The 23,554-nt window shown below is 41.1% G+C and overlaps 2 pseudogenes; both read right to left on the bottom strand.

Annotated features, from left to right (window-relative positions):
• Positions 1-383: 383 nt before the first annotated feature.
• Positions 384-1,509, bottom strand: LOC124973969 (serine/threonine-protein phosphatase 2A 56 kDa regulatory subunit gamma isoform-like; annotated as a pseudogene).
• Positions 1,510-4,412: 2,903 nt separating this feature from the next.
• Positions 4,413-5,833, bottom strand: LOC124973957 (sorting and assembly machinery component 50 homolog; annotated as a pseudogene).
• Between the last annotated feature and the right edge of the window lie 17,721 nt (positions 5,834-23,554).

Here is a 23,554-nt window from a genome sequence, read left to right as displayed (position 1 = left end):
CACAAACTGCTGGCCTAACAATCATGTCAAACAATTTCAGAGGTTAAAGTCTTAAAAAACAGGTAATGCTTCTTAAAGTGTTCCTTTGTTTTGAAAACATCACCACGGAATGGCCTTGTTTAAAGCTCCCTGTCCCATGCAGGCAGGACATGAGGATGTGACAGGGTGCTTTCCAAGGTCTCTGACTCTGTCAGCAGGACTCAGGCTGTGCGGGGGTATGCAGACAATGAGGACACCATCATGGCCTGGCTGACTGACAGGGTGAAAAACCACCATTGTTTGAACTTCTAATCTCTAGCTGAGGTGGGCAAGCATTATTGCCTATGGATCGGGCCAAGGAAGCATTGCCTATAGTAACTGACGGGTATTGAACAGTGTATTTTCTACAGAACCCAGAAGTGTGCTGGCATGGTGGCCACCAGCCCGGTTAACGCCCATCCTGGGAGACCAGCTCTGCAGTGAGCACCCAAGGCTTTCTTGGTGTGAGAGTCCTGAGGCAGCTTGGACTTGCTGCAGCATGCAAGAGGACTGTTGTACAAAGATGGAAACATGATAGGCTGAATCTTTGCTGCATTGTCACTAATTAAACTCATAATGTATTCATTATTCCAGTAAAACAGTGCTTGCTCCACCACCTGGAAGTGTAGACTGGAAACGCACTAACTGCCAGAAGAGAGGCTCCAAGATCTTCACAAATTCTGAGGGTTCAATGACGTCTAAGATTTCTTCTAATTCATTCAAGAACACTACTTCTTTTGGACTGTGAGTCTTTGGCCAGTATTTGAGAAGTGCCATTACCACTGGTTCAGTGAGGGTGCTGTCCTTCTCTAAAAACTGTAGAACACAGTAGGCCAGCTGTGGATGGTAGACACTGAGAGATTTCACTTTGTGCAAAGGTAGCAACACCTTCAATAGGAAAATCTTGCGCTCTTCTTATAGTGGAAAGGCAAATCCATTAATTTTACTTCCCCAAATTTCCAGTAATTCTGCTATGCCATTTTGATGCTCTGTTTCATAAATAAATCTATAAAATATATTATTTATATGTTTCCTGTTGTATACTCTCAGGCCTAAGAACTTTCCATAAATTCTGTGAAGGGTGGTTTTCAGGAAATGTCTCTCCCGAGGATCCTCGCTGTCAAAGAGCTCTAAAAGCGGCAGATGCAGCAGGGCTGCTTCTAATGTTGGTTTGTCTTCCTCTGGGTCAAATTCGGCTCCCGTAGGATTGGAGGAAGGCGGCAAGGTTCAAAACATGTTAACTGCAAACATATGGACTACTTCTGGGTAAATGAGCTCTGTGATCACATTCCAATTGTGGGTGATGTATTCTACCATTTCACTTAGAGTAGCTCGATTTACTTCCTTCTACTTGAGGTCACTCAGTGGGTGGGAAACAAAGTCAAAGGGGACACAACACTGATGTAACTTCTGGGTAAAAAGCTTCTCTTGATTCACAGGAGGAACATCATTGAATGATGGTGGTTTTTGCAGTTCTCTGTTATTGCTGGCACTAAACACACACATTCTGAGACTTATAATTAAACCTAGGGATAGCCCTAACTAGACAATTTGATTTTCTTGTCTGAGAAAAGTGACATGTATTAATTCATTCCCTTAATTATTGGACTTCTCTGAAACTCACCACTCCGTCCTTATTCTTGCATTGTTGAATGTCCTTAATATAGGTTATCCTGTGATTTCATATTTCTATGGGCTATCTTTAGTTTTGAGTGTGAGCTCAAGTACTCTGTATGTTTTCTCACCCTTCAAGCACCTATCAGAGTTTCTGGCATATGCAATAATGTAAATTATTTTGATGTTCTATGGATGAATTAAATGATTAATGATTTTAGCTGAAATTCTTTAACTTATTCACACATTCATCTATGTGTCTGTCTTTATGCCTGCCCATCAAAACATTTATCCTCCCATCCATCCATCCATCCATCCATCCATCCATCCATCCATTTATCTATCCATCCATCCTCCCATTCATCCATCCATCCTCCCATCTATACATTCATCCATCCACCCATCCTCCCATCCATTCTTCCTTCCATCCTCCCATCCATCCTTCTATTCATCTATCCTGTCATCCATACATTCTTCTCTCTAATTTTATCCTGTTAACAACCTGGATAAAATAGTGAGGAAAAAAATCATCAAAAAGTTAAGAGTAAGGACTTCCTATTCATTATCTTTTCCTTTTTCCTGTTTATTTTTCTTTCATCTACTCTCTTTCCCTTGTTCCATTGCAAATCTCTTTTTTTCTCAAGAGATTTATGGGAATGGAAATAAGATGGGTTCTGAGAGCTGGTGAGAGGAGGAAATTGCTTGTTGACAGCTTGGTTTCAGGTCCAGATGAAAACCTTAGCTTTAATGAAAGTTCAGGGAAGCCCAATTAAAGAGCTGATGGGCAGTCTGACTTGTCGAGAGTGAAATCAATTAAAGTACATCAAATCCAGAGTTCATGCTTTCTTAGAATGACAAATATATGCTGGAAACTGAGAAAGAGGAAGGGAGAAAAATGCCTTAGACCTCTCGGAGACTGGCTGTTCCTTCTGTCAGGAGAGTAAGGCCTGGGCCAAGACGCATTCATGATGAATCATAACAGTCAGCCAAGGCAATTAAAAAGGAATGGGGTGAAAAGATTACCAAAGAGACCCAAAATGTGAAGAATTCACCCAAACATAAAGATACATCAATTCAGGGCCTGGAGTATTTGTGGCATGACTGTTTAAAAGTATTATGGGCAGGCTCAGATTGTTAGCCCAACTCTTTTGAGCAGGAGATGTACACACACACACACACACACACACACACACACACACACCCTGGTTACCAAAACATGGGAAGGTCATGAGAAGAGAAGAGTCTCAAGATTGTCAGAATAACCTCAGAAATTTGGAAGCATAGTGTTTCTGGGTGATGCTGTCTACTAAAGCTTTCTGTAGTGATGGAAATGTTCCACAGCTGATTATCCAATATGGTAGATGTTAGCCATATATGGTTGCTGAGCATTTGCAATGTGGCTAATGCAATTGGGAACTAGTTTCCTATTATTTCATTTTAATTTTAAGGGTTAGGAGTCAGAGGTATCTAGGAGCTACTGCACTGCATGGTGAATCTCTAGGATGCTTTTACCTTCAATGATATCATTAGACAAGCAGGGATGGGTTTAATATCAGATTGCAATACAATTGCTTGGAATTTTGCAGAGTTCTTGGCAGTGACCCATTACACTCATCTGTAATTCTTAGAAGTATGTTTGATTTTTTCCATAAAATACGGAGATTGAATCTTGCTTTGAAATCACCTCTCATACAGCAGTTTACCCATCAGCCAAATGGACATCCTATATTGAGAGGGCTCAGTAATGTAGCACATGCCATGTGTCTAACTCAGTGTCTGACAACACTCCATAAAAGGTTTCTGTGACTGATGTTATTGATATTGTGATTAAAACCTAGTAGTTACTGAGAAGCAGAAATTCTTTGTTTACCAGTTGTCCCAGTTTCCTCCTGGTTCCTCACTGAAATCATGCACTATGTGAAATTTTGTGTCTGGGTTCTCTTGTTTAGCAGAGTGTTCTTGGGTTCTTCCAGGTTGCAGCAGGCATGAAAGCCCTTTCACAGTTGAGCACTTGCTGTAAGTATATCTCACATTTTATTTGTCCATTCATCTGTTGATAGACCTTTGATTGTTTCCATCTCTTAGCTACGGTGAACAGTGCTACTGTGAACATTTGTATATAAAACATTTGTTTTCTGTAACTCCTTTCAATGTTTTTCAATGTATACCCATAAGTGAAATTGATGGGTCAAATGTTAATTCTATGTTTAATGTTTTTTGCAGAACCATGAAACAATGTTCCATAATGATAGTACCATGTTAGATGACCATCAGCAATGTAAGAGAGTTCCAGTTTCACCATGTATCACCAATATTTGTTATTCCCTTCTTTTTATTCTAGATATCCTAATGTGTCCTTGTAGTTGTGACTTGGATTTCTTCAATGAATGATTACGCAGGCCATTTGTGTCTTTGGAGAAATGTTCACTCAAATTTTGTAAATTGGTTTGTCTTTTTGTTAATGACGTAAATATTCTTTATATGTTTTGTGTACCAGATCCTTATCATATTAAATATTTTAATTTCAAATATTTTCTCCCATTTTATTAGCCTTTTTTTCTTAATAATAATATTTAATGCACAGAGGTTTTAATTTTGATGGGTTCCATTTATCTATATTTTATTTTGTTATTCATGTTTTTTTTTTGTCTTTAAAATTTATTGACTGGTTTCCCAGCAGAGCTGCAGCCCAGGACCACTCAACAGCCTCCCCTGGGAAGGCATGTGGCATGGTGACTCCTGCTGCCTGTGTCCTCAAGCTTCTCTGGAGGAAGCACCAGCTATAGGAACCACATCCCAGCTGAAAACTGCACACCTTCACATAACCTGTCGCTCTGCAGCACTCCCATGAGGATGCAGTAGTTGAGCTCCAGATGAGTGATATTGCCCAGCCTGAGGGTGATGCCTGCTCTGTAGGACCAGTGGATGCACTTGGCCAGTTTACAAATGTGGGCTCTGGGGCCCTCCCTGTACTTGAGTTTGCAGAGTTTTCCCACATTCAGGAAAAAGTGGGTTCTGAAGAGCTCTCCAAAGCCACCTGGCCTGACTGGAAGGGCAGTGGGGTGTACAGGTGCAGGCCACCGGCCCAGTAGCCCTTTCCTCCCAGGTAGTCCCCTTCACTCTATGCAATGCTGTGCATGCTGAGTCCATGGATGCTGGTGGGTCCTCTGAGGTAAAACCTGTCAGCAATACTCAATGGTTTCTCACCAATGGGCACCAGCATTCCACCCCAGAGAGAGGCTGAGAACACTGAATCCAACACAAGCTGCTTGTTCAAATGAAGCTCAAAGTCTTTTAGGAAACTCACATCCCTAACAGTGTAGCCCACCCATTCCTGGTTAACCTTCAGCAGGGCATCTCTTCTTGGTAAGATGGAAGAATTCCCAGAGTCAATGACCATGGCGTACAAAAGGGACAACTTCAGTGAATGCCCACTTTCTTTCTGCACTGCGAAAGATGCCATCCTGGAGAGGCAGCCAAGTTCCCACCACATGCCCTCCCACTTGATGGTGTGGCTGTTCTTCCATATGGGAAAGCTGTACTTGGTGGACAAGTACAGCTTTGGGAGGCAGCTGTACTCTGCCTCCCAAAGTGAGCTCCACAGGAACTGCCCAGTGACTTTGTACATGTTTACGGAGAGATTTCTCTTGAAGTTTCCAGGCTGCGGTTTGAAGAAGGACAGGCCGTAGGAAGTTTCTTTGGTTCCATAGAAAAACTCAAAAGTCACTTTTTTCTGCACTGTTCCAGAAGATTAGGGAGCTTGAGACCGTGTACCATGCTGCCCTCGGTGTTCTGGACTATGGTGTTGTACCTGCCCATCAGTCTCTTTAACTGTCACCTCGAAGGTGATGTCTAACCCATTGAGCAGTGCATCGTCACCTTGACATGTGTCAATCAAAATGTCCATTTGTCTAAAGATCCCCAGACACAGCAACTTCTCACGGTCTTCCTGAGTCATCCGCATCACCTCAATGAGGTTTCTAGCCTTAAAAACATCTCCAGTTTCACACATGTTGATGCCATCCCTACTCCTTCCAAGGCAATCAAAGTGAACATGCTGAACTATCATGTCTTTGTTTTCCAATATTTCCTGTTTAGCTTCAGGTTCAACTTCAACAAATTTGGCTTCTACACCTAATGCTCCAAAATCAGGCCCATTTGATGGAAGAGGCTCCAAACTCCGGGAGTGCACTGTCCCCATGGCTCCCTTTCCATCCGCCACCTTCTAAAGCTGCCCCAGCAGGACCAAGGCTTGACTGTGAGTGCGGAGGGAGCATCCACAGTGACTAAGCTGCCTGTCAGCATGCAACCTCGTTGTCCATGCTTTTAATGTCATGTGTAAGAATTTATTGCCAAATCAAATATCATACCTGTATTTTTATCCTAAGATTTTTATGGTTGTAGTTTTATATTTAGGTCTATAATATACACATTTCAAGTGAACTTTTGTAAGTAGTGTGAGATTGGAACATAATTTTATTCTTTTCCATGTGAATATCAGTTGTTCTAGCATCTTTTGTTGAAGAAACAATTATTTTCCCATTCAGTGTTTTATTGAAAATGAATTGGCCATGAATGTACTGGTTTATTTCTGAATCTTTAACTGTATTGCATTTTCTAATCTATAATTTTCCTTACATCATTACTACACTGATGTGATTACTGTGCATTTGTAGTAGGTTGTGAAATCCAGAACTATGAGTCCTAAGATTGTTATTCTTTCTAAACATTATTTGGTCAATTCTGGGACTCTGGCAATTCTTTGTTAGTCAGTGTTCCATTGCTGTAAGAAAACATCTAAGGCAAGCAACTTACAAGGAGGAAAGGTTCATTTTGACTCAAGTTTTGGAGGTTTTGGTCTGTAGCTGTTTGCACTGTTGCTTTTGGGCCTGTCAGGAGGCGCACCATCATGGCAGGGAGCATGCAGTAGAGCAAAGTTATTCATCCATGGTGGACAGGAAGGAGGGGGGAAAGATGAAGAGAAAGGGCCATGATTCCAACATCCCTGTCAGGAGCACATGCCCAGTGACCTAATTTCCTTTCCATATGCCCCATGTCTTAAAGGTTCCACCACCTCCCAGTAGTGCCACCAGCTGGGGACTAAGCTTTCAACGCACAGGAGACATTTCTGATCCAGACTAGGGCAAACAGATAGGGGTTTATGAAAGGGTTTCCTCATGAATTTAAAGATCTGTTTTTACCTTCTACAAAAAAACTTGGAATTTTGTTAAGGATTATATCAACTCTGTTGCTTTGGGTAGTATTTTCATCTTAACCATGTTGAGTTTTCCAGTCTACAAACACAGAAAGTCTTTCCATTGTATTAATGCCGCTTTAATTTCTTTAGTCCTAGATGGCAGTGAGTTGCTCATTTGTTTTATGACATTTAAGAGAATGTCTTCTGAGTGTCATCTTCTGTCCTGAGACCGTTCCCTGTTAGAAACCCTGAGGACAAGCACCTTGGTCATGTTGTTGGGGTGTCCTTAGACAGGTTGGAATACACACACATGCACAGACACACAGATGCTTGCACACACACACAAACACACACACACACAATTATTTGAGAAGAGAATTTACTGTGCAGCACCCAGAACCAAGGACCAGGGTCCCATCCTTGGAATACAACTGACCTATTCAAGACCATAACTTAGCAGAGGAAGTTGACAAAGCAGGAAAATGAAGTCACCCTACTCTCTGACCACTTTGATGCTTCCAAAAATTCAGTGGTTGCTCTGAACTTCTGAGTGTCCTCCAGAGTTCTGAAGAAGTTGATTCAAATGTTGCTCAATCTGTTGATGCTTCCCTGGAGAGATGGGTCCTGGGAACCCGTTCTTTTCAGGTAGATTTCTTCCTACAACTTAATAGTTATTCTAGGCTGAAGGACCCCACCCCACCTCAGTTACTGTGTGCTGCTGACACAAATTCAGAGCCACAAAGTCTGCCTGTCTTGTGGCCCTGTATGCTTAGGATCTCTGTGTCATTGTCCTTTTTTCTTTATTAACTGCCACCTTACAGGAAGGGTTTCCATGAGCAGCTCTCATGTTCTCCCCTGGGGGGACCAGTTGCTCTGGTTTGCTGGAGACTGAAGGGTTTCCTAGGGTACAGGGATTATATTGCTAAAGTAGACTGGTTGACCAGGATGGTGGGCACCTTATCTCCCACACCTACACACACACACACACACACACACACACACACACACACACAAACAGACATGTTTTTGATCTAAGTATCTCATGAAGCTAATTGGGTTTGGAAAATGCATAATTCAATTAGGCTCTGAATGGAACTTGTGTGGACACCTTCTGCACATGACATCCCGACCATTCTCTGGACTGCATGAAAGGAGTTTAGCCAACTTCAGGATCAGTCATATTTCAGACACTTACATGGGTGGGCCAAGGGACTCTTCAACTGGATGCTAGTGAGAAGGCTTTAGTACTGCAAATAATCATTTATGTCGGTCTTCCATGGAGACAAAACCACTAGACTATACTGTTTGGATTCTTCTACCAGAGTCAGGTTTTGTTTCCTTTCCCAGAAGGAAATCTGTTAGTTTCTTCCCACTGTCACCCTGTACTAAATGACTCTTCAACACTCAACAATAACCAGTTCTGACTCTAGAACAATGGTTCTCAATGGGAGGCAGGCAGAGGACATCTGGCCTTTTGGGCGCTCACAACTGGGGGACCGTGCCATTGGCCCCAAGTGGGCATAAGTCAGGCCTGCTTCTCGACATCCTCCCACACATGGGACAGTCCCATGCAGAGATTTCCCCAGACCCCATGCTAACTTTGCCCAGGGCAAGCAACCTGCTTTAGAAGAGTCCATTATGATAGGTCAATATGACCAGACAGAAAAAATTATAAATATCCACAGCAACATTTTCTCCTATTTTTAGCTAGTTCAATATACAACAACTGATCTACTCAAATATGCTGTGGCCTCCAATAAAAACCATGTTTTTGGGCTTTGGAAACTCAAACCTCAGATGCAGTAGAACCTAAGTCACTTGCCCATCTACCATCTCTTGTCAGAATCTCCTGGTGTGACCAAGGAGCAGCAGGCACACACTGTACATTCTTTTATTCATTTTTGCTGAAATTATTAAAATAGTCCCTTTTGGGTCCAAAAACCTTTTGAATCACACCCTTTAAAAAGCTCATTTCTTTCTGGACATGGTGATGCAAGTCCATAATTCCAGCATCTGGGGAGACTGAATGAGGAAGATAACAAGTTCATGGTTAGTCTCAGAAACTTCGTAAGACCCATCTCAAACTAAGAATTCAAAGGGCTGGAAATGTGTCTTATTGGTTAAAGATCCCTGGATTCAATTCCCTGTTACCTCTCCCCCAAATGTAATGAAAATAAAATAAGATAAAATAAAAAAGGAACAGAGAGTCACTTGCTGTGTGACCTAAGGCAGGTACCTGACATCTTTGAGTCAGATTCATGTCAACATGGGTGATAAGGCCCACCTTCCCATTTTAGTTACTCTCTTGGCCTCTTGTGTTTATTAGATCTTTTAAAATAATTAACACAGGGTGTTCACATCCATCATGATGACAGGTGCCCTCAGTCTTCAATGCTGAGACACTCCACACTTCAGCTCTTCTGTTTCTGAAACCACACTGCGTCTCACCACCGTCCTGCTCAGTTGAGACACCCACATCTCCCATTTCCTTCAACAAAACAAAAGTAGATTTTAGATCTATGGCATCTTGGACAGAAGAGAAAGAGCGGAAAAAGTTCACATTCACTGGACCCGTGGTCTGCTCCACCTTCAGGTATGGAGCAGGGTCATAACAGCCTATTTCCAGGACTGTTTTCCTCCCTAGGTGACTGAACCTCTGGCCGTTGCTCTGGCTCAGGGTCTGAGCCAGAGGGGGATAGAATGGGACTCTGAACTTGGCCTTCCCACATGCAGCCTGGTCTCTCCATCAGCTCCTCCTCTCTGCCTCTCATAAACATGAACAGGAGAGGCTGTAGGTGGCCCTCTGATCATTTCCAGGAGCAAAAGCTGATATCAGGAACCAGAAGGTGACTCCATCCTCAGGTCACTTCAAGGAAGAGTGATGGGACTCGGCATGGAAGAGGAAGCCATCCTGGGCTGGGAACACGTGGATGTTAATCTGCCATTGACTGCTGGCTGTGAAGCTTGAAGGTGTCTTCTCCCCTGCCCCCCAAGTTTTAAGGGGCCCAGGGGAGCTGCCGGGAGAGACACTTCAACTCAGTAGAAAGTTGAAACGGATGTATTTTCCCAGGGAGACTCCAGAAGATGATCTGTGACATTTGTTCATTCAATAGGCAGTTATTCAAAGTCCCCTGAATGTCTGGTTGGTTCAGGACACTTGGTTAAGTGCTGGGTGAGTGGGGCCAGGGGTAGGTAGACAGGCCAGGGTTCAAGGCTGGTTCTGCTGCTCAGTAGCCGGGCAACCAGCCACGTGACATGTGGGTTCACCTCTTAGAGCTGCAGCTTCCTAGTCTATAAAATGAGGACTGTAAGAGAAAGCTGCCCATGGGCTGATCCAGTGGCACTTACAGGAATTCAGGTTAGATGCTTAGAATACCATTGGCAGATAAAACATATTCAGTAGATGGAAGCTAAAAGCATTCATTCAACAAACATTCATGGAGCCCCTGGAGAATATGGGCATTGTTTTAGCATTACATACCAATGCCAGTTCCTCTTTTGGGGTACCATGATTGAACTCAGGGGCACTTGACCACTGACCACATCCTCAGCCCTATTCTGTGTTTTATTTAGAGATAAGGTCTCCCTGAGTTCCTTAGTGCCTCGCATTTTCTGGGGCTGACTGTGAACTCTCCAGCCTCCTGCCTCAGCAACCTGTCTCCTAATGTTCATTCTTATTCAGGTGTTGGTGACTGACCTGCAGGTCTCACCTCTTTGAACTTCACTGAGGTGTCTGAGAGCTGAGTTGGATCTCAGCATAGGAGGCATGTTGAAACTCCTAGCTAGGAAGGCAGGTCCTCCCTCAGCTGAGTTTTTGAATGGGTCTCACAGGTTACTGGACAGAGGGAGGTGAGTTGGTACACAGACTTTCCTCAGGTTTGCTCAGACTACTTGCTCCTCATGGTCTTTTTTCCTTGTGGTCATTTTTGACTGGATTACAAGAAGTGGCAGTGGGGGGGGGGATGAGACACACCTGAGGAGGGCGTCCTTCTGTGCCACTTGACTCACACCCATGCACGAGGCTGCTCCTCATAAAGCATTTTCTCATCTTGACCCTGCACTAAAGCCTTCTGATGGAGGAGACGAAGACATCGAGGTGGATGAGGATGTCGGTGGTGCTTCATGTGATAACCTCAGGAACAGGGGTCTACAAAGGGAATGCCCTTTAGTGCCATCCTCCAGATATGTCTCTTAACCCTGCAAACTAGGCCTGATTGTTTCATGTCAGAAACCAAGAGTTTGAGGCTGAGAAAGAGCACATGACTGAGCCAAGGCCATGCCACAAGCAAGACACATACTGCAAACCCGAGCCTCCAGCTCCAAGCCACTCACTTTGCCACTGAGATTTGAAGACTGAGAGCCCAGCACTTCCAAGCCTTCTTCCCAGAGTTCCCCTGGGGTTATCTCACCTGTCCCCACCCTCTCTGGTGGATGCTCCCATCAATTCTGATTGATAGTTGCAGAAGGAGGCACGAGACATGGGCCTTGCCTATGGTCAGAGAGTTGGTCAGTGGTAGATCTTATTTTTATTTAAAAGTTATTATTATGTTTTTATGTATATGAAGGTATGATTGTACCAATGTGAGCTGCAATGTATTTTTGTCACATTGACACACCTCACAGAATAACTCTTCACTATTAACCCACTGAGCCATGTTGACACAGCCCCAGATATCCACACTGTCTTGACACTCTTGAATGCCACTTACCACATCCACATGGATCTTCCACACAAGTCCTTTCTAATAATAGTGATTGCCAACTCAAAGGACATCTACTGTATCCTAACCATCTCACATATGTTAATCCATCTGTAAGTTCATTACCATGTCCAGTTTTGTTCCAATTTCCCAGATGTGAAAACTGAAGCATAGAGAAGTTAAGTGATTATTTGAGGTCACGCAGCTGCCAAGTCACAGTACTGTGAACTAAATGTGGATGGTTTGACTTGGAGTCCTTCATGTGATTCATTTCCTAAAACACACACGTAATTCCCACAGAAAAAGTGCTGTTTTCAATCCCACTTTATAGATGAGAAAACTGAGACTCAATAAAGTCAAATAATTTACCTAAAAACCTTAACCAGTAAGCCACTAACAAGCATTCACTAAGTCCCCAACATCTGTGATTCTCCACTTTGGTGAGAGAAGTCTGAAAATCTTTGCTTTGGATTGGAATTGTTGATATCCCTTTCTGGGAATCCCAAGTTGATGAGGAGTGGGGGCCTCGTCTTCCTGGGTTTTTGTCACCTGTATTTCCTGGGACTGCACTCCACACTCTGGTGGAGATTTGTTGTAAAGACTAGGTTTATTTTAGTTGTAAAATGTTAGATCTGTGATCTAACTTGTGGATGTGCAAAAGTTAGTTTGTTTTCTTAATAAAAACTTGTAAAACCTAAGAATGTGGAACAAAAAGTAACTGTTATGTTAACCACCCTGTTGTGTAAACACCCACTGAGTAGAAATCTCAGAAAATTTCCAGACCTGGGGTTCAGAGATTTTTGGTGTTAGCCTCTCTGGATTGCTGCAGCTTAAATAAACCTGCTTCCTGCAAATTCCTCAGATGTACAGCCTCATGTGTCCTACATCAATGCCTGCTTGGAATGCTAGAATGTTCCCATTCTTGAAGGGCACACAGAGATAGTGCTCTGTCACAGTATGAATTCTATTCAGACTCATTAATCACAAAAAACTGAAGGGAAATTACACTATAGTGACCTCAAAATCAAATCAGTGTTACTTGATAAAACTTATATTGTATACATATGTTGAATTCCTTTGACATGCTCCATAAAAATATATGTGATACATCTGAATACATTCTCTTAAATCTAGGACAAAATATGTTTTGTGAGAAGTCTGAATGCCATCTTTGCATTTTGTGTTGTTTGTAATATGCTGTAATAATATTTAATATGATTATATTTATTAAATCTGAAAAAGACATCAGAATTTTGTACTGTAATATTGTTAGTAAAGGGAATATTTTGGTGGTTAGAACTTATGCTTTCCTGTTTTTAAAGTTATCATGTTGAATTTTTTGCATCATAAATCAACTCTATCAGAGTCTCAGTCCAGTGAAGATACAACTAGGAGCCTTGACCCAAGGTGGAGGGACCTGCATTCCAGACCCCTTATTTGCTAGTTTAGGGCAAACTTGACTGCTGTCTGTGCTTCAATTTCTCATCTGTGAGGATTTTTATTCAAACTTTCCATGGGACTATTGAAGATCAGTGAGGAACTTCATCAAGTTTATCAATGTCTGGCTGGTCTCCAGTGTGAAGAGGGACATCCTGCCAGAGTTGGCTCTGTAACTGACACCTGACCACTACCTTTTTTATTGTGTACTCCCTGTGGAAGGCAGGGGGAATCCTGTTCATCTGCCATTCAATCTGTCAGCTCCAAGGCAAAGGGACCCTCCTCTTCTCTGCACCTGACAAAATAAAGAGGGTCATTGTCAATTCTTTCAGAGGGTAGGATATGGTAGGTACCAGTGAGTAGTGAGCAGTGAAATGCAAACCAATAACAGGGCAAGGTGATGGGTTTCTTTTAAGTTACTTTTAATGCAAGTGGGTAATCAGATAGTGTAGAAAAACAACAGATGTACAAATAAACAGAACAAAGGGAACCACTTAAGAACTGTTTCAAGAAAGATTAATGAGACTATTACAAATTCTTGACAGAGTTATTATAAAGTCAGAATTTATGGCCATGCATATCTTAATATATTTCAGAAAAAAACTTTTCTTAGTAGCACAGACATTCAAAGGTAAATTCTATCTGATCAATGACCCCAATACTCTCAGTAACATAGGATTGACTTGTAAATTAATTTTCCCCTTATAACAATGGCCACTATAACAGTTCTGGAAAAGACTAACTAGGTCAAAAACTCTACCACCCGCCATGGAGGATTGAACATATGATTGGCAAAGAGTGGTGAAGGTGGACCCCAGTTCTCAAGGCAACCACAAAACACCAATAAATTTGGAGACAGATGGTTTCATTTGTCATTCTGTCCTGGGAGATGATCCACTCTCATGAGAGTGCTATTCATTTGACACTTAATTTACTTTTACTTAAAGTAAAGTTCTTTTGCATGGCTTTTGATGTCTGATTTAAATTTTCTCTCTTTGGAGCACAAGAACTGAGGTTTGGAGCTTCAAATTTCCACTTTCCTGTGACATCTAACATGGTCCCTCCAATCAGCTCGACAGCCATCTATAGGACCAGTATTTTAACTTCACCTTGTTCCTCACCCAGCTTTGGTTGAGATGATGTCTAACAACCTCTGATATCTTGCCTTCTGCTTTGGGGCTTCTCTGTGTACACTTCTCTGCCAAAACTCTTGTGTATGTCACACCTGTGCTCTGTTTGATGTCAGCTATGTTGTCATTGTTCATTTTTTCTTCCAGTCAGTAACTGCAGTGACGACATTTATTTTTCCTGCTAACATGGAGATGTACACTCTCTCTTGCTTTTTGTAGCATTGTTTTGAGCAAGGCCACCAGAGAGGAAATGTGACTTCACTGTTCTGACTGTTGCCTTATGGTGTCCCCCTGACACTATTCAATAATGAGAATAATACCTCCTTTATTTAGAGGTCATGCCCAGAATCTGGAGGGTAATGAGTTCACCATCTTTACCTCCTTATAAATCATCTCATGGGACACTTGTTAGTTTAAGACATTTCACAGTTGGTATCTTTACACCAAAATTGTAGTTTTTGTCCTTAATGTTTACTAACTCTGCATGAACACTCTGTCCCCTCATAGTTCTTATTCCAAGGGAAAGTCAAGCAATACCATGATCTTTGCTCTTTACTATCATTTATTCCTGTTGTTATTTTTGGGCTGGCTATGTTTCCAACAGAGTGATACAAAGACCACTTGCCCCCTCCATTCTCTAATATCAGTACCATTCTACTCTTCAAATTCTCTGCAAAAGGGTGAAGGGTCACTTACAAAAGTTATATCAGTTGGCTGTCATAAGGTGATTGAAGATAATTCTTCAATAAGATTACAGACTTGAGCAACAGTGTGTTCAGCAAAAAAGGCCTCAGTTGATGAACTCAGACACACATGCTGCAGCAAGTTCTAGAAAACCACAGAAGGAAGCCTCTTGGATCTGTGTTTACAATGCAATGTGTGAGAAGGATGGCTGCATGCATTCATCTCTCTTACATGTCAGAACTTATGAGGGACTCCTGGGGTATTGACTGGTTCTGTCATTTTTATATATTTATTTATTTTTGTATTTAATTATTTATTATATATTTATTTATTTTTTTTACTAAAAACTTTACTAAATTTATTTTTTAATTTTAATAGTTTTTTCATGGAATTTACAGAGGTTTTTTTTTATTGTAAACAAATGGGATACATGATGTTTCTCTGTACATGGCATAAAGGCATACCATTTTTGAAATCATAAATTTACATAGGGTAATGTTGTTTGATTCATTCTGTTATTTTTTCCCCTTCCCCCCCCACCCCTCCCACCCCTCTTTTCCCTCTATACAGTCCTTCCTTCCTCCATTCTTGCCCCCTCACTAAACCTAACTCTAACCCTAACACTAACCCCTCCCACCCACCATTATGTGTCATCATCCATTTATTAGCGATATCATTCGTCCATTGGTTTTTTTGAGATTGGCGTATCTCACTTAGCATGATATTCTCCAGTTTCATCCATTTGCCTGCAAATGCCATAATTTTATCATTTTTATGGCTGAGTAATATTCCATTGTATATATATATACCACATTTTCTTTATCCATTCATCAATTGAAGGACATCTAGGTTGGTTCTACAATCTGGCTATTGTGAACTGAGCAGCTATGAACATTGATGTGGCTGTATCTCTGTAATATGCTGATTTTAAATCCTTTGGTTATAGGCCAAGTAGTGGGATAGCTGGGTCAAATAGTGGTTCCATTCCAAGTTTTCTAAGCAGTCTCCACACTGCTTTCCAGAGTGGCTGCACTAATTTGCAGCCCCACCAGCAATGTATGAGTGTACCTTTCTCCCCACATCCTCGTCAACACCTGTTGTTGCTTGTATTCTTGATAATCGCCATTCAAATTGGGGTGAGATGAAATCTTAGGGTGGTTTTGATTTGCGTTTCTCTTAATACTAGAGATTTTTCCATATGTTTGTTGATGGCTTGTAGATCTTCTTCTGTGAAGTGTCTATTCATTTCCTTAGCGCATTTGTCGATTGGATTATTTGCATTCTTGGTGTTGAGTTTTTTGAGTTCTTTATAGATTCTGGAGATTAGCGCTCTATCTGAAGTATGATTGGCAAAGATTTTCTCCCACTCTGTAGGCTCTTTGTTCCCATTGCTGATAGTTTCCTTTGCTGACAGAAAGCTTTTTAGTTTGAATCTATCCCAGTTATTAATTCCTGCTTTTATTTCTTGTGCTATGGGAGTCCTATTGAGGAAGACTGGTCCTAAGCCGACATGTTGAAGCTCTGGACCTACTTTTTCTTCTATAAGATGCAAGGTCTCTGGTCTGATACTGAGGTCCTTAATGCATTTTGAGTTAGTTTCATGCATGGTGAGAGATATGGGTATAGTTTCATCCTGTTGCATATGGATTTCCAATTCTCCCAGCACCATTTGTTGAAGAGGCTATCTTTTCTCCATTGCATGTTTTTGGCCCCTTTGTCTAGTATGAGAAAATTGTATTTATTTTGTTTTGTGTCCATGTCCTCTACTCTGTACCATTGATCCACCTTTCTATTTTGGTACCAATACCATGCCGTTTTTGTTACTATTGCTTAGTAGTAGAGTTGAAGATCTGGTATTGCGATACCCCCTGCTTCACTCTTTCTGCCAAGGATTGCTTTAGCTATTCTGGGTTTCTTATTCTTCCAGATGAATTTCATAATTGCTTGCTCTATTTCTGCAAGGTACATCATTGGGATTTTAATTGGAATTGCATTGAATCTGTATAGCACTTTTGATAGTATGGCCATTTTGACAATATTAATTTTTCCTATCCAAGAACATGGGAGATCTTTCAATCTTCTAAGGTTTTCTTTAATTTCTTTCTTTAGTGTTCTGTAGTTCTCATTGTAGAGGTCTTTCACCTCTTTTGTGAGGTTGATTCCCAAGTATTTTATTTTTTTTTGAAGCTATTGTGAATGGGGTAGTTTCATGATTTCTCTTTCTGAAGATTCATCGCTTATGTATAAAAATGCCTTATATTTATGTGCATTGATCTTATATCCCACTACTTTACTGAATTCACTTATGAGATCTAAAAGTTTTCTGGTGGAATTTCCTGGTTCCTCTAAGTATACAATCATATCATCAGCAAATAGGGATAGTTTGAGTTCTTCTTTTCCTATTCGTATCCCTTTAATTTCTTTGGTCTGTCTAATTGCTCTGGCTAGAGTTTCAAGGACGATATTGAATAGAAGTGGTGAAAGAGGGCATCCCTGCCTTGTTCCAGTTTTTAGGGGGAATGCTTTCAGTTTTTCACCATTTAGAATAATATTAGCCATGGGCTTAGCATAGATGGCCTTTACAATGTTAAGGAATGTTCCCACTATCCCTAGTTTTTCTAGTGTTTTGAGCATGAAGGGGTGCTGTATTTTATCAAATGCTTTTTCTGCATCTATCGAAATAATCATGTGATTCTTGACTTTAAGTCTATTGATATGGTGAATGACATTTATTGATTTTCTGATGTTGAACCAACCTTGCATTCCTGGGATGAAACCCACTTGATCATGGTGCACTATCTTTTTAATATGTTTTTGTATGTGATTTGCTAAAATTTTGTTCAGAATTTTTGCGTCGATGTTCATTAAGGATATTGGTCTGAAATTTTCTTTCCTCAATGTGTCTCTATCTGGTTTAGGTATCAGGGTAATATTGGCTTCATAGAATGAGTTTGGGAGGGTTCCCTCCTCTTCTATTTTGTGGAATAATTTGAGAAGTATTGGAATGAGCTCCTCTTTAAAGGTTTTGTAGAACTCGGCTGAGAACCCATCTGGTCCTGGACTTTTTTGTTGGTAGGCTATTGATGACTTCTTCTATTTCATTACTTGAAATTGGTCTATTTAAATTGTGTATGTCCTCCTCGTTCAGTTTAGGCAATTCATATGTCTCTAGAAACCTGTTGATGTCTTCGAAATTTTCTATTTTGTTGGAGTATAGATTTTCAAAATAGCTTCTAATTATGTTTTGTATTTCAGTCGTGTCTGTTGTGATATTTCCTTGTTCATTCTGAATTTTAGTGATTTGGGTTTTCTCTCATCTTCTCTTTGTTAGTGTGGTTAAAGGTTTATCAATTTTGTTTATTTTTTCGAAGAACCAAGTATTTATTTTGTCAATTTTTTGTATTCTTTCTTTTGTTTCAATTTCATTGATTTCAGCTCTGAGTTTAACTATTTCCTGTCTTCTACTACTTTTGGTGTTGTTCTGTTCTTCTTTTTCTAGGGCTTTGAGCTGTAGTGTTAGGTCGTTTATTTGTTGAGTTTTACTTCTTTTATTAAATGCGCTCCATGAAATAAATCTTTCTCTAAGTACTGCTTTCATAGTGTCCCAGAGATTTTGATATGATGTTTCTTTGTTCTCGTTTACCTCTAAGAATTTTTAAATTTCCTTCCTAATATCTTCTGTTATCCATTCATCATATAATAGCATATTGTTTAATCTCCAGGTGTTGGAGTAGTTTCTGTTTTTTACTCTTTCATTTATTTCTAACTTCAATCCATTATGATCTGATAGAATACAAGGTAGTGTCTCTATCTTCTTGTATTTGCTGACATTAGCTTTGTCGCATAATATATGTTCTATTTTAGAGAAGGATCCATGTGCTGCTGAGAAGAAACTGTATTTGCTCTTGGTTGGATGGTATATTCTATAAATGTCTGTTAAGTCTAAATTATTGATTGTGTTATTGAGATCTATGCTTTCTTTGTCAATTTTTGTTCGGAAGATCTGTCCAGTGGTGAGAGAGGCATGTTAAATTACCTAGTGTTATTGTGTTATGGTCTATTTGGTTTCTAAAATTGAGAAGGATTTTTTTAACATACATGGATAAGCCACTGTTTGGGGCATAGATATTTATGATTGTTATATCTTGCTGATTTATGCTTCCCTTAAGCACTATGAAATGTCCTTCTTTATCCTTTCTGACTAACATTGGCTTGAAGTCCACATTATCTGAAATGAGGATGGATACTCCAGCTTTTTTGCTGAGTCCATGTGCATGGTATGTTTTTCCCCATCCTTTCACCTTTAGTCTATGGGTATCTCTTTCTATGAGGTGAGTCTCTTGCAGGCAACATATTGTTGGATCTTTCTTTTTAATCCAATCTGCCAGACTATGTCTTTTGATTGATGAATTCAGGCCATTAACATTCAGGGTTATTATTGAGATATGATTTGTATTCCCTGTCATTTGGTTCATATTTAAAATTTTATTTATTTATTTATTTATTTTTTGAAACATCTTGGTTCCTCCTTTTTTTGACAGTTCCTTTAGGGTAATTCCTCCCTTTGCTGATATGCTTCTTTGTTTTTTATCTCTTCCTCATGAAATATTTTGCTGAGAATGTTCTTTAATGCTGGCTTTCTTCTTGTAAATTCTTTTAGCTTTTGTTTATCATGGAATTATTTTATTTCATCGTCAAATTTGAAGGTAAGTTTTTCTGGGCATAAGATTCTTGGTTGACATCCATTTTCTTTCAGAGTTTGAAAAATGTTGTTCTAGGCCCTTCTAGCTTTTAGGGTGTGGATTGAAAAATCTGCCGATGTCCGTATTGGTTTTCCCCTGAATGTAATTTGGTTCTTTTCTCTCACAGCCTTTAAAATTCTGTCTTTATTTTGTGTGTTAGGTATTTTCATTATAATGTGCTTGGTGTGGGTCTGTTGTAATTTTGTGTATTTGGAATCCTATAAGCCTCTTGGACTTGATTTTCCATTTCATTCTTCAGATTTGGGAAATTTTCTGATATTATTTCATTGAATAGATTATTCATTCCTTTGGTTTGTTTCTCTAAGCCTTCCTCAATCCCAATAATTCTCAAATTTGGCCTTTTCATGATATCCCATAGTTCTTGGAGATTCTGTTCATGATTTCTTCTCTATTTGTTCAACTTTGCTTTCGAGGTTAAATATTTTGTCTTCAATATCTGAAGTTCTGTCTTCCAGGTGTTCTATCCTATTGGTTATGCTTTCTATGGAGTTCTTAATTTGGTTTATTGTTTCCTTCATTTCAAGGATTTCTGTTTGTTTTTTTTCAATATCTCTAACTCTTTATTGAAATGATCTTTTGCTTCCTGAATTTGCTCTGTTAACTGTTGACTGGTGCGATCATTCAATGTCTGCATTTGCTCTTTCATCTCATCGTTTGCTTCCCTAATCATTTTATTTATGTACATTCTGAACTCCCTTTCTGTCATTTCTTCTGCCATGCTGTCGTTGGATTTTATTGATGTAACATCTAGATTTGTTTGGGGCATATTCTTCCCTTGTTTTCTCATATTGTTCAGGAATCAGTGGGTCATTAATATATTGCAGATTTCCTCTATTGACTTATAATGTCCCTGAAGATTGCTAGTATATCCCCTCTTATCCTTCAGTAGCCTGAAGTCTTGGAGGAAGTTGATAATGGGGAGCTCCACGAAGAAGCTGCCTCTCTAGGGGTGGTGACCCTCAGGTGGCGTATATTCCCTGCTAGTGGGCAGAGGTGCCTCCACTTGTTGACCAATGGTCATCCAATGGGGAACTAGGCTGAAGGCTGAGGCAAGTCCTGCTTGTGCCTGTGTCTCTGGTTTTACCGTCCCTGTGGGAAAACCTCACCCGGCAGGGAGGACTCACTGGGTGGGGACGTCTCGCTGATCAGTTCCCCTCCTACAGGTTCCCCTCAATCTACAACTACCCCTTAGGCTGGGCTGTCTTCCTCTTCAACGTTCCCAGGGGCCCGGACCTACCTCCTGGGCCTGGGAGCCTCACCCTTCCCATGGGAGTCTCCTTAGGCTGCCTCTCCCAGAGAATCTGCCCGCAGTCCTGGAAACTTCACTCCGCCCCTAGGCATGTCTAGGTGCGGCTCTTCCAGCAAGAAGCCACCTAGCTCCTGGGACCCTGCTCTGCACCTAATCACCTGGCTATGTGGCCCCTCCTCTGAGCCGCCACCTGGAGCCCTGTACAATAGCTCTGATACCCAGAGACCTGCCACACACCTCCTCCTCCAGACATCGGCCGGGTTTCTAACGCAGTCACTAGGAGCCCAAGCAATTCATTTCGCGTCTCCTCCTCCCGCCAACCGCCCGTAGCTCTAGGCAGTCACTCCAAGTCCAAGTGACCCGCTCTGTTCCTCCTCCTCCTCCTTGGGGTAGCCCCCTGGGTGTTCAGGAGCGGTGGCTCCGAGACCAAGTGACCCACCACCCTCCTCCTCCAGGCAGGCCACCGGTGTTCAGGAGCAGTCGCTTTGAGTCCAATCAACTCACCGCTCACCTCCTCCTCTGGCAACCGCCTGTGGCTCTGATGCAGTCACTCCTAGGTCAAGCAACCCGCTGTGCTTCTCCTCTTCCTCCGGGCAACCCCCCGGTGTTCAGGAGTGGTCGTTCTGAGTTCAAACAGCTCGCCACGCAGCTCCTCCTCTGGCAACTGCCTGTGGCTCTGATGCAGTCACTCCTAGGTCAAGCGACCCGCCGCACTCCTCCTCTTCCTCCGGGCAACCTCCCGGTGTTCAGGAGCACTCGCTCTGAGTTCAAACAGTTCACCACGCAGCTCCTCCTCTGGCAACCACCTGTGGCTCTGATGCAGTCACTCCTAGACCAAGCGACCCGCCGCGCTTCTCCTCTTCCTCCGGGCAACCCCCCGGTGTTCAGACGCGGTCATTCTGGGTCTAAACAGCTCACCACGCAGCTCCTCCTCAGGCAGCCGCCCGGAGCCCCAGTGGTTGCTCCGAGTCCAAGCGCTGTGCTGAGCCGCCTTCTCTATGATGATCCCAGTTGTCCGTGTTTACCGCTCCAGTGGGGGGAGGGGCGTCTCGCCGAGCAACTCCACTTCACAAAGTTCCCTGCGTTCCGGGGCTACCGCCCCATCTGGGATGCCTCCCCAATGGGAGAGACTCACCCAGCAGCTTTGAGTTGGTCCAAAGTCTCTCACTATCTCCTCTTTTGAATCTTGCGTCCTGGAGCAACGTGAAATGCAGTCGCCCCCTAGTCTGCCATTTTGAAACTCCTGTATTTATTTAATGTATGTGTGTGTGGTGTGTGTGTGTGTGTGTGTGTGTGTGTGTGTTACCATGGATATAACCCAGGGGCACTTAACCACTGAGCAACATCCCCAACCCTTTTTATTGTTTTACTTTGAGGCAGTTCTTTCTAAGTTGCTTATGGCCTCGAAATGTTGCTGAGGTTGGCCTTGAATTTGCATTCCTCCTGCCTCACCCTCCCTTGTTGCTGAGATTACAGGAGCGTGCCACCAAAACCAGTTGGCTTTATTTTACAGACAGAAAATCAACCATTGATATAACCTACCATTTCCTTAGGGCACATAGTGCAAAACTGGGACCATTTTTGCCTAGAAACCCTTAAGAAGAGATTAATTTTCTTTTATAATGTTGATTGGCCTCAATATAAATTAGGGGATAAAGAGAAATGGCCCACTAATGCAAGTCTAAACTACAATACTCTGTCCCTATGAGATTCATGTGGCAGAAAGGAAGAAAAATGGCCAGATATCACCTACCTACAGGCTTGCTTTTTATTAAGGGATCAAAAATATTTATGCCAAGTGCAGCATTGATGCAATGCTCTCTAGCAATTTATCAGTTATAAAATGAAGTTGAAATGAGTTTTTAGCTATGTCCTGTTTCAAAGTCAGTTAATTAACTAATTTGTGATTAAAAAATGAGTATTTTTCCATGTATCTTATACTGACTTTAGAATTTCTTCTGCATGTCAATACACATATCCTCTAAGATATTTAAGTCATTTAAGCCAAAGCTTATGAAACATGTATGCTATATTCAACATGGAATTCTTCAGATCAGGCTTAGCACTCTTAATGAAATTTGATGCTCTCATCAAAGAAACTAATTATTGTTCTTTTCACAGAGAAAAATTACTGAGGTACTTATCAGTACAAGGTAAATCTAGAATTTCAATCACAGTAGCTACTATATTCTCTAAATATAATGCAATATATGTAAACTCATAATCTTAAAGGATTTTACAAAATAATGAAAGTGACCTGTCACAAAATCAACAGAGAAAATCCAGTAAATAGATTCAAGAAACATGAAGGTAATCCTTCAACTGCCTGATTGGATTATATACCTAACTGGTAGTGAAATGCTAAATAGAATGAATTGATTGAAGATGAACAGGATTTTCAGGGAAAACTTCACAGAAGAGTGATATATAACCAATTCTTTCAAGAAGGGAAGCCAAAAATACACAGACAGGTAGTGCAGGTCAAGAATTATATATGGACAGAAGATGGTAGTGAGGGGGTTGTTCTGATGAAAACTGGGTGTCTCAAAAGAAAATTTTAAAGAGAATATAATTAATCTGTATTGAAGATATTTAGTCCTTGACCTTGAATGCATTCTAAGTACATTCAATTTTGTTATAAAATCATCATTTCCTACCAAGAACTTCAAGAATACAAAGCAAATGAAATCAAAAGTCAAGTTACATGAATAATGGATGAAATTTTAATTTATACAAGTTCTTGAAAAAATCATAAATATGTA

Source organism: Sciurus carolinensis, unplaced genomic scaffold, assembly GCF_902686445.1.
Source record: "Sciurus carolinensis unplaced genomic scaffold, mSciCar1.2, whole genome shotgun sequence".
NCBI classification, from domain to species: Eukaryota; Metazoa; Chordata; class Mammalia; order Rodentia; family Sciuridae; genus Sciurus; species Sciurus carolinensis.
The sequence above is the reverse complement of the archived record's forward strand: the minus strand, read 5'-3'. Positions and strand labels throughout refer to the sequence as shown.